The sequence below is a fragment of the Mobula birostris genome, chromosome 12 (genome assembly GCF_030028105.1).
Source record: "Mobula birostris isolate sMobBir1 chromosome 12, sMobBir1.hap1, whole genome shotgun sequence".
In the NCBI taxonomy this organism is placed as follows: domain Eukaryota; kingdom Metazoa; phylum Chordata; class Chondrichthyes; order Myliobatiformes; family Myliobatidae; genus Mobula; species Mobula birostris.
In genome coordinates, this window is record NC_092381.1 from 71,326,410 (window position 1) to 71,338,459 (window position 12,050).

General features: G+C 45.9%; 1 long non-coding RNA gene across 1 annotated transcript in view; it reads right to left on the reverse strand.

Annotated features, from left to right (window-relative positions):
* Window positions 1-11,509, reverse strand: part of LOC140206026 (uncharacterized) — a 17,857-nt gene extending 6,348 nt beyond the window's left edge. Inside the window, exons 1-2 of the long non-coding RNA XR_011888048.1 lie at window positions 11,413-11,509; window positions 2,799-3,145 (exon numbers count right to left, since the gene is read on the reverse strand). This is a non-coding gene — a long non-coding RNA (uncharacterized lncRNA). The remainder of the gene's footprint in view (window positions 1-2,798; window positions 3,146-11,412) is intronic.
* Between the last annotated feature and the right edge of the window lie 541 nt (window positions 11,510-12,050).

Consider the following 12,050-nt stretch of genomic DNA (forward strand, 5'->3'; position numbering starts at 1 on the left):
CAAGAAGTAATTATCAATATTCAGAATGATGAAGATGCAAAAATACTTTTCAAAAATGTCAGCTTTTATTGGTAGTCACAACTTGAATAAGATAATTCAACTCTTGCTAAAAACCATCAAGCTCAAGGATCACATTAATATTGAAGCTGCTATAGAGTACAAAGGTACTGTGCAATCTGGGTTTAAAGACAAATAAAAATTTAAAGCATAATCATTGGGGGAGCATTGGCAAGTATGAAAGTGCTTTGGGGGTGGTGGGATAGAAAAAAGGTTGGGAAACACTGAGCTGGAGTTTCAGACATTTCAGAGAAAAAATAAGTTAATTGGTTATTGTTTACCAGAGGTAAAGACAGGTACAGGAGGAAGCTTGAGTGGAAACTCCAGCAGGACAACATGAGAGAAGTCTGGAGGGGGATGAGGACCATCACTGGGTTCCGGCAAACTAGCAACAGAGGAGCTGAAGGCAGTGTGGACAGGGCCAATGAACTTAACCTGTTCTTTAACAGATTTGACATTGTGGCCCCAGTCTGTCCCCCACGAGCCATCTGTTGTCGGCCCCCAACCAACACATATGCCACTCTCCCCTCCTACCCCTCCTCACAGTCCCCCACCCTGCTCTTATGACTATACCCCTTCCCCACACGAAACCACCATGGTGGGCTTCACAGCTGAACAGGTAAGAAGACAGCTGAAACGTCTCAACCCAAGCAAGGCTGCAGGACCAAATGGTGTCAGTACCAGGGTGCTCAAAGCCTGTGCCCCTCAGCTATGTGGAGTACTTCGCCATGTATTCAACCTGAGCCTGAGACTCCGGAGGGTTCCTGTACTGTGGAAGACGTCCTGCCTCGTCCCTGTGCCGCAGATGCCGCGCCCCAGCGGCCTCGATGACTACAGACCAGTGGCATTGACATCCCACATCTTGAAGACCTTGGAGAGACTTGTTCTGGAGCTGCTCCGGCCTATGGTCAGGCCACACTTGGATCCCCTCCAGTTCGCCTACCAGCTCCGACTAGGAGTTGAGGATGCCATCGTCTACCCGTTAAACCATGTCTACGCCCACCTGGACAAGCCAGCGAACACTGTGAGGGTCATGTTTTTTTGACTTCTCCAATGCGTTCAACACCATCCGCCCTACTCTGCTGGGAGAGAAGCTGACAGCGATGCAGGTGGATGCTTCCCTGGTATCATGGATTCTTGATTACCTGACTGGCAGACCACAGTACATGTGCTTGCAAAATAGTGTCTCCGACAGAGTGATCAGCAGCACTGGGGCTCCACAGGGACTGTCTTGTCTCCCTTTCTCTTCACCATTTACACCTCGGACTTCAACTACTGCACAGAGTCTTGTCATCTTAAGAAGTTTTCCGATGACTCTGCCATAGTTGGATGCATCAGCAAGGGAGATGAGGCGGAGTACAGGGCTACGGTAGGAAATTTTGTCACATGGTGTGAGCAGAATTATCTGCAGCTTAATGTGAAAAAGACTAAGGAGCTGGTGGTAGACCTGAGGAGAGCTAAGGTACACCCGGCGACCCCTGTTTCCATCCAGGGGGTCAGTGTGGACATGGTGGATGATTACAAATACCTGGGGATACGAATTGACAATAAACTGGACTGGTCAAAGAACACTGAGGCTGTCTACAAGAAGGGACAGAGCCGTCTCTATTTCCTGAGGAGACTGAGGTCCTCTAACATCTGCCGGACGATGCTGAGGATATTCTACTAGCCTGTGGTGGCCAGTGCTATCATGTTTGCTGTTGTGTGCTGGGGCGGCAGGCTGAGGGTAGCAGACACCAACAGAATCAACAAACTCATTCGGAAGGCCAGTGATGTTGTGGGGATGGAACTGGACTCTCTCACGGTGGTGTCTGAAAAGAGGATGCTGTCTAAGTTGCATGCCATCTTGGTCAATGTCTCCCATCCACTACATAATGTACTGGGTGAGCACAGGAGTACATTCAGCCAGAGACTCATTCCACTGAGATGCAACACAGAGCGTCATAGGAAGTCATTCCTGCCTGTGGCCATCAAACTTTACAACTCCTCCCTTGGAGGGTCAGACACCCTGAGCCAATAGGCTGGTCCTGGACTTATTTCATAATTTACTGGCATAATTTACATATTACTATTTAGCTATTTATGTTTCTCTTACTATTTATTATTTATGGTGCAACTGTAACGAAAACCAATTTCCCCCGGGATCAATAAAGTATGAGTATGACTATGTAGTTACCACTGTTAGGTATGAAATCCAGGAAGTAGTTTTGGAAAGACTTTAGCCTTTGCATTTGTTGAAGGAGCCCAGGTTCTTGCTGACATAAGGGAAAATAAGTGAACTGATGATAGTGCCAGATCAAATTTATGGGAGTAAAGTGAAATGTAGTAGTGACAGAAGTCAGATATGATTAGGGTGATAAATGTTCCTTGCAGTTGTAAGTACAAATCCAGAAGGCTCTGTTGGTTGCTTGGTGTTATGTGGAGACCATTCCCTTGCAAATGGAAGGGAGCTCAAAGAAAAAGATCCTGTGTTCCTGAATCTGATAGGCATCTGGGATTTTAAACATAGAAAACCTACAGCACAATACAGGCCCTTAGGCCCACAATGCTATGCCAAGCATGTACTTACTGCTATCTTATATATGCTATATGTGCCTTGTGCTGTGTTTGACTATTGGTATTGCATTTTTCCTTGGAGCAATGCTGTTTCATTTGGCTGAATCCATGGGAATTCATAGAAACATAGAAAACCTACAGCACAATAAGGCCCTTTGGCCCACAATGCTGTGCCGAACATGTACCTTAGAACAGCGGTCCCCAACCACCGGGCCGCATAGCATGTGCTACCGGGCCGCGAGAACACGATATGATTCGGCAATATGAGTCAGCTGCACCTTTCCTCATTCCCTGTCACGCCCACTGTTGGACTTGAATGCACGCGAGGTCATTACGCATGTGTCATCCATGTCAGCGTGGGAAGAAGATCAACTCCTCGAGCTTGCAAATGACAGTGGGCTGAAAAGTATGTTTGACATAACATCTCTGCCAGCATTCTGGATCAAAGTCAAGGCTAAATATCCTGAGATAGCCGTGAAAGCACTGAAAACGTTGCCTCCATTTCCAACATATCTTTGCGAAGCGGGGTTTTCTGCAATGAATGCAACAAAAACTAAATTGCCGAATACACTGGACATAAGGAACCCCCTTCGAGTATTGCTGTCTCCCGTCACCCTTCAATGGGACCGTCTTGTTGCAGGAAAACAAGCCCAGGGCTCCCACTGATTCAGCGATATTGGTGTGTCGCAATGATTTTATATGTTCATATGGGGAAAATACGTACTGTGTGTTTAATAACCAAACGTGACTTAAAATGTTATGATGCTATTGACTTGTGACTTATAATTAACGTATTATGCACTTGTTGTTTAATATTAAATTCGTTAGATAAACCCTTTTAGAAACGAAATTGAGTGTACTAGCCACTTATAAGTGACTTATAGTTGACTTATCACCTATATTCCAGTCGTGATTAACACCACCCGACCCCCCGCCTAAGATTGCCAACTGTCCCGTATTAGCCGGGACATCCCATATAGAAACATAGAAAATAGGTGCAGTAGGCAATTCAGCCCTTCAAGCCTGCACCGCCATTCAGTATGATCATGGTTGATCATCCAACTCAGAACCCTATTGGACTAAATTGGTCAGTCTCATACAGGACCGCCCTTGTCCCGTAGTTCCCCCGCTGAGGTAGAGCTTTCCTATGAAACCTTCCGTGCCGAAATGGCGTAAAGTGAAGAAGCAATTACCATTCATTTTTGAGAAAAATTTTTGAGCATTTCCAGACCCAAAAAATAACCTACCAAATCATACCAAATAACACAAAACCTAAAATAACACTAACATATAGTAAAAGCATGAATGATATGATAAATATACAGCCTATATAAAGTAGAAATAATGTATGTACAGTGTAGTTTCACTGAACAGAATCATCAAAAACGATTTGTAGAAAAAAAATCGGCACGTACACGCATGCGCACACAGGTGCCTGCGTAAGGCTTCATCGTCATTGTAGTCTTTCTCGGGGTAAACACAACATATTTGACTGCTACTCTTTTCTGTTGGCAGCCCTACCACCCCCCAGCCCCACCGGGGTCAGCTGGTCTGCAAGAATATTGTCAATAATAAACCAGTCTGCGGTGCAAAAAAGGCTGGGGACTCCTGCTTTAGAAATTACCTTGGGTTACCCATAGCCCTCTAATTTTCTAAGCTCCATGTACCTATCCAGCAGTCTCTTTAAAGACCCCACTGTACCCGCCTCCACCAGTCGCCCATTCCACACACTCACTACTCTGTGTAAAAAAAACCTACCCCTGACATCCCCTCTGTACCTACTTCCAAGCACCTTAAAACTGTGCACTCTCGTGTTAGCCATTGCAGACCCGGGAAAAAGCCTCTGACTATCCACATAATTAAAGCCTCTCATCATCTTATACACCTCTATCAGGTCACCTCTCATCCTCCATCACTCCAAGGAGAAAAGGCCAAGATCACTCAACCTCAGATCGGGTCCAGAATATTCTGAAGGGGGAGGGTGAGCAGCCAGTTGTCTTGGTACATGTTGGTAACAATGACATAGATAGGACAAGGAAGGAGGTCCTGAAGGGAGATTTCTGGGAGTTAGGAAGGAGGCTGAGAAGCAAGACCTCCAGAGTCGTAACCTTGGGATTTCTACCTGTGCCACGTGCTAGCGAGGGCAAGAATAGTAGGATCAGGCAGATGAATGCATGGCTGAGAGACTGGTGCAGGGGGCAGGGCTTCAGATTCTTGGATAATTGGGATCTCTTCTGGGGGAAGTATGACCTGTTCAAAAAGGACAGGTTACACCTGAACCCAAAGGGGACCAATATCCTGGTGGGACAGTTTAAGAGAGCTGTTAGGGAGGGTTTAAACTAATCTAGCAGGGGGATGGGAACCAGAATGACAGAGCGGAGGAAGGAGAAAACAGAAATAAATCTAAGATAGTGAGCAGTAAAGATGTCAGGAAAGACAGGCAGGTGATGGTGCAAATTTGTAGCCATCGAGATGAGTTGCAGTGAAATCAAATACTGGTCTTAAGGTGTTATACTTAAATGCACGCAGCATAAGGATTAAGGTGGCTGATCTTGTCGTACAACTACAGATTGGCAGGTATGATATTGTGGCCATCAGTGAGACATGGCTAAAGGATGCATGTCTCTGGGAGCTGAACGTCCAAGGATACACAGTGTATCGGAAGGATAGGAAGGTAGGCAGAGGGGGAGGCATGGCTTTATTGGTAAGCAATCATTAGAAAGAGGTGATATAGGATCAGAAGGTGCAGAATCTTTATGGGTTGAGCTAAGAACTCGCAGGGGTAAAAGGTCCCTGATGGCAGTTATTTATAGGCCTCCAAACAGCTGCAGTGATGTGGACTACAAATTACAACAGGAAATAGAAAAGGCTTGTCAGAAGGGCAGTGTTATGATAATTGTGGGGGATTTTAACACGCGAGTGGATTGGGAAAATCAGGTCGGCACGGGATCTCGAGAGAGAGAATTTGTAGAATGTCTGCGAGATGGCTTTTTAGAACAGGTTGTTGAGCCCACTAGGGGATCGGCTGTACTGGATTGGGTATTGTGTAATGAACCGGAGGTGATTACAGAGATTGATGTGAAGGAACCCTTAGGAGGCAGTGATCATAACATGATTGAATGCACCGTGAAATTTGAAAACGAGAAGCCGAAATCTGATGTGTCGGTATTTCAGTGGAGTAAAGGAAATTACAGTGGCATGAGAAAGGAACTGGCCAAGGTTGACTGGAAAGGGACACTGGCGGGAAAGACGGCAGAGCAGCAGTGGCTGGAGTTTATGCGAGAAGTGAGGAAGGTGCGAGACAGGTATATTTCAAAAAAGAAGAAATTTTTGAATGGAAACAGGATGCAACCGTGGTTGACAAGAGAAGTCAAAGCCAAAGTTAAAGCAAAGGAGAGGGCATACAAGGAAGCAAAAATTAGTGGGAAGACAGAGGATTGGGAAGTTTTTAAAACCTTACAAAAGGAAACTAAGAAGGTCATTAAGAGGGAAAAGATTAACTATGAAAGGAAGCCAGCAAATAATATCAAAGAGGATACTAAAAGCTTTTTCAAGTATATAAAGAGTAAAAGACAGGTGAGAGTAGATATAGGACTGATAGAGAATGACGCTGGAGAAATTGTAATGGGAGATAAGGAGATGGCGGAGGAATTGAATGAGTATTTTGCATCAGTCTTCACTGAGGAAGACATCAGCAGTATACCGGACACTCAAGGGTGGCAGGGAAGAGAATTGTGCGCAGTCACAATTACGACAGAGAAAGCACTCAGGAAGCTGAATAGCCTAAAGGTAGATAAATCTCCCGGACCAAATGGAATGTACCCTCGTGTTCTGAAGGAAGTAGCTGTGGAGATTGAGGAGGCATTAGCAATGATCTTCAAAAGTCGATAAGATTCTGGCATGGTTCCGGAGGACTGGAAGATTGCAAATGTCACTCCGCTATTTAAGAAGGGGGCAAGGAAGCAAAAAGGAAATTATAGACCTGTTAGCTTGACATCGGTGGTTGGGAAGTTGTTGGAGTCGATTGTCAAGGATGAGGTTTCAGAGTACCTGGAGGCATATGACAAGATAGGCAGAACTCAGCATGGATTCCTTAAAGGAAAATCCTGCCTGACAAACCTATTACAATTTTTTGAGGAAATTACCAGTAGGCTAGACAAGGGAGATGCAGTGGATGTTGTATATTTGGATTTTCAGAAGGCTTTTGACAAGGTGTCACACATGAGACTACTTAAGAAGTTAAGAGCCCATGGAATTACGGGAAAGTTACATACGTGGATAGAGCGTTGGCTGATTGGCAGGAAACAGAGAGTGGGAATAAAGGGATCCTATTCTGGTTGGCTGCCGGTTACCAGTGGTGTTCCACAGTGGTCCGTGTTGAGGCTGCTTCTTTTTACATTGTACATCAACGATTTGGATTATGGAATAGATGGCTTTGTGGCTAAGTTTGCTGACGATACGAAGATAGGTGCAAGGGCCAGTAATGCTGAGGAAACGGAGAGTCTGCAGAGAGACTTGGATAGATTGGAAGAAGGGGCAAAGAAGTGGCAAATGAAATACAATGTTAGAAAGTGTATGGTAATGCACTTTGGCAGAAGAAATAAATGGCCAGACTATTATTTAAATGGAGAAAGAATTCAAAGTTCTGAGATGCAACCGGACTTCGGAATCCTTGTACAGGATACCCTTAAGGTTAACCTCCTGGTTGAGTTGGTAGTGAAGAAGGCGAATGCAATGTTGGCATTCATTTTCAGAGGAATAGAGTATAGGAGCAGGGATGTGATGTTGAGGCTCTCTAAGGCGCTGGTGAGACCTCACTTGGAGTACTGTGGGCAGTTTTGGTCTCCTTATTTAAGAAAGGATGCGCTGACGTTGGAGAGGGTACAGAGAAGATTCACTAGAATGATTCCAGGAATGAGAGGGTTAACATATGAGGAACATTTGTCCGCTCTTGGACTGTATTCCTTGGAGTTTAGGAGAATGAGGGGAGACCTCATAGAAACATTTCGAATGTTGAAAAGCATGGACAGAGTGGATGTGGCAAAGTTGTTTCCCATGATGGGGGAGTCTAGTACGAGAGGGCATGACTTAAGGATTGAAGGGCACCCATTCAGAACAGAAATGCAAAGAAATTTTTTTAGTCAGAGGGTGGTGAATCTATGGAATTTGTTGCCACGGGCAGCAGTGGAGGCCAAGTCATTGGGTGTATTCAAGGCAGAGGTTGATAGGTATCTGAGTAGCCAGGGCATCAAAGGTTATGGTGAGAAGGCGGGGGAGTGGGACTAAATGGGAGAATGGATCAGCTTATGATAAAATGGCGGAGCAGACTTGATGGGCTGAATGGCCGACTTCTGCTCCTTTGTCTTATGGTCTATGGTCTTATTCTCATAAGGCATGCTCCCCAATCCAGGCAACATCCTTGTAAATCTCCTCTGCACCCTTTCTATAGGTTCCACATTCTTCCTGTGGTGAGGTGACCAGAACCGAGCACAGTATTCCAAGTGGGGTATGACCAGGGTCCTATACAGCTGCAACATTACCTCTCAGTTTTTGAACTCAATACACCGTATGACTCCTTAACCACACAGTCAACCTGCGCAGCAGCTTTGAGTGTCCTACGGACTAGGACCCCAAGATCCCTCTGATCCTCCACACTGCCAAGAGTCTTACCATTAATACTATATTCTGCCATCATATTTGACCTACCAAAATGAACCACCTCACACCTATCTGGTTTGAATTCCATCTGCCACTTCTCAGTCCTGTTTTGCATCCTATCAATGTCCCATTGTAACCTCTGACATCCCTCCATACCATCCACAACACCCCCAACCTTTGTGTCATCAGCAAATTTACTAACCCATCCCTCCACTTCCTCATCCAGGTCATTTATAAAAATCACAAAGAGAAGGGGGTCTCGGAACAGATCCCTGTGGCACACCACTGGTCACTGACCTCCATGCAGAATATGACCACTCTTTGCCTTCTGTGGGCAAGCCAGTTCTGGATCCACAAAGCATCTCATGCCTCCTTACTTTCTCAATAAGCCTTGCATGGGGTTCTTTATCAAATGCCTTGCTGAAATCCATATACACTACATCTACTGCTCTACCTTCATCTATGTGTTTATAGTCACATCCTCAAAAAATTCAATCAGGCTAGTAAGGCACGACCTGCCTTTGACAAAGCCATGCTGACTATTCCTAATCATATTATGCCTCTCCAAATGTTCATAAATCCTGTCTGTCAGGATCTTCTCCATCAACTTACCAACCACTGAAGACTCACTGGTCTATAATTTCCTGGGCTATCTCTATTCCCTTTCTTGAATAAGGGAACAACATCTGCAACCCTCCAATCCTCCGAAACCTCTCCCGTCCCTATTGATAATGCAAAGATCATTGCCAGAGACTCAGCAATCTCCTCCTTCGCTTGCCACAGTAGCCTGGGGTATACTTCGTCCGGTCCCAGTGACTTATCTAACTTGATGCTTTCCAAAAGCACCAGCACATCATCTTTCTTAATGTCTATATGCTCAAGTTTTTCAGTCTGCTGTAAGTCATCCCTACAATCGCCAACGTCCTACTCCATAGTGAATACTGAAGCAAAGTATTCATTAAGTACCTCCGCTACCTCCTCCTTCCTTTTCCACTGTCACACTGATTGGTCCTATTCTCTCATGTCTTATCCTCTTGCTCTTCACATACTTATAGAATGTCTTGGGGTATTCCTTCACCCTCCTCACCAAGGCCTTCTCATGGCCCCTTCTGGCTCCCCTAATTTCATTCTTAAACTCCTTCCTGCTAACCTTATAATTTTCTAGATCTCTATTATTACCCACTTTTTTGAATCTTTCATAAACTTTTCTTTTCTTCTTGACTAGATTTTCAACTGCCTTTGTACACCACTGTTTCTGAACCCTGTTCCCTTTCTCATTGGAACGTACCTGTGCAGAACGCCACACAAATATCCCCTGAACATTTGCCACATTTCTGCCGTACATTTCCCCGAGAACATCTGTTCCCAATTTATGCTTCGAAGTTCCTGCCTGATAGCTTTATATTTCCCTTACTCCAATTAAACGCTTTCCTAACTCGTCTGTTCCTATCCCTCTCCAATGCTATGGTAAAAGAGATAGAATTGTGATCACTATCTGCAAAATGCTCTCCCACTGAGAGATCTGACACCTGACCAGGTTCACTTCCCAATACCAGATCAAGTACAGCCTCTCCTCTTGTAGGCTTATCTACATACTGTGTCAGGAGACCTTCCTGAACACACCTAACAAACTAGGAGTGTATGGGGTGTCAGGGAGGGGTAGCACCTCTGCTGAGGGAACATGTCGCATCCTTTTCAGGGTGGTTTGTCCACCTTTGGTCCCCACCTGGCACTCAGCTCTCATCTATGGCCCCCGAAGCTGTTTGCATGCGACAGCGGCCACACCCCAGGCAATGGCTTCGAAAAGCTGGCTAAACCAGGTGGGGGTAGCCAATGGGTCTCAATCCCTCGATGAGATAGGGAGTTGTCTATCCCAGCATGTGAAGACAGACTCAAGCAGATTGAGCGGACAAGACCAATGGAAGGTCCAATGGTCAAGAAGGCGGTCTCTGCAAGTGTCATGGAATGCGTGGAGCACAAGACACAGAAGATGTCCTGGTCGTCCGCTGCGCCTAGTCCCATTTCCAGCCGTCTCGATTCTTGTCTTGCCACTGGATCCAGATGGGAACTGGGAAAAGAGAGTGAGGCTGACGCTGCGCAACTCTCCCTCACTTAAATCCAAACCAAGCGCTAGTCTCGGCACCATCGTATCTCAGCTGGTGACACAGTGACATCAGCGCCAGACTCCAGAGCGAAGGTTCCTGAGTTCGAATCCAGTCAGGCCACTCCCGGGCACACTTTCCGTCCGTGCCGGGTTGAGTGTCGAGATCTTCATTGATGATAACAATAACAATAAACTCCACCCCATCAAAGCCCTTTGTTCTAGAGACATGCCAATCAATATTGAGGAAATTAAGATCTCCCATCACGACAACCCTGTTATTACTACACCGTTCCAGAATCTGTCTCCCTATCTGCTCCTCGATGTCCCTGTTACTATTGGGTGGTCTATAAAAAACACCCAGTAGAGTTACTGACCCCTTCCTGTTTCTAATTTCCACCCACAGAGACTCAGTAGACAATTCCTCCATAACTTCTTCCTTTTCTACAGCCGTGACACTATCTCCGATCAGCAGCACCACGCCCCCACCTCTTTTGCCTCTCTCCCTGTCCTTCCTGAAACATCTAAAGTCTGGCACTCTAAGTAGCCGTTCCTACCCCTGAGCCATCCAAGTCTCTGTAATGGCCACAACAGCATAGCTCCGCGTACTGATCCACGCTCTGAGCTCATCAGCTTTGTTCATGATGCTTGCATTAAAATAGACATATCTCAAACCATCAGTCTGAGCGCATCCCTTCTCTATCATCTGCCTATCCTCCTTCTCACACTCCCTACAAGCTTTCTCTTTTTCTGAGCCAGCTGCCCCTTCCTCCATCTCTTCAGTTCAGTTCCCACCCCCCAGCAATTCTAGTTTAAACTCTTCCCAATAGCCTTAGCAGATCTTAAGTAGAACTAGGAAGGAAGTTCTACTGAGGGAGCATGAACAGCCTGGTTCTAGATTCAAGAAACAGAATCACAGAGGATAACAATCCCTGGAGTACTACTTGCACAATGTGCAAGTGGCATCGGATCAACAAGATCTGAAAAGTGAATGCATGGCTCAGGGACATGTTTAGAGTAGTTGATTTGAATTCACACACCTTGGCACCAATGCCTCAGAAGCTGTATTTGAGTTTAAGTTACACACATCAAAGTTGCTGGTGAACGCAGCAGGCCAGGCAGCATCTCTAGGAAGAGGTACAGTTGACGTTTCAGGCCCAGACCCTTCGTCAGGACTAACTGAAAGAAGAGCTAGTAAGAGATATGTCAATCCACGGCCTCCTCTACCGTAAAGATGAAGCCACACTCAGGTTGGAGGAACAACACCTTATATTCCGTCTGGGTAGCCTCCAATCTGATGGCATGAACACTGACTTCTCAAACTTCCACTAATGCCCCACCTCCCCCTCGTACCCCAACCATTATTTATTTATTTATATACACACATTCTTTTTCTCTCTCTCCTTTTTCTCCCTCTGTCCCTCTCACTATACCCCTTGCCCATCCTCTGGGCTCCCCCCCCCCTTCTTTCTCCCTAGGCCTCCTGTCCCATGATCCTCTCATATCCCCTTTTGCCAATCAACTGTCCAGCTCTTGGCTCCATTCCCCCCCCCCCCCCACCGTCTTCTGTCATTTCAGATCTCCCCCTCCCCCTCCCCCTCCCACTTTCATATCTCTTACTAGCTCTTCTTTCAGTTAGTCTGACGAAGGGTCTCGGCTCGAAACGTTGACTGTACCT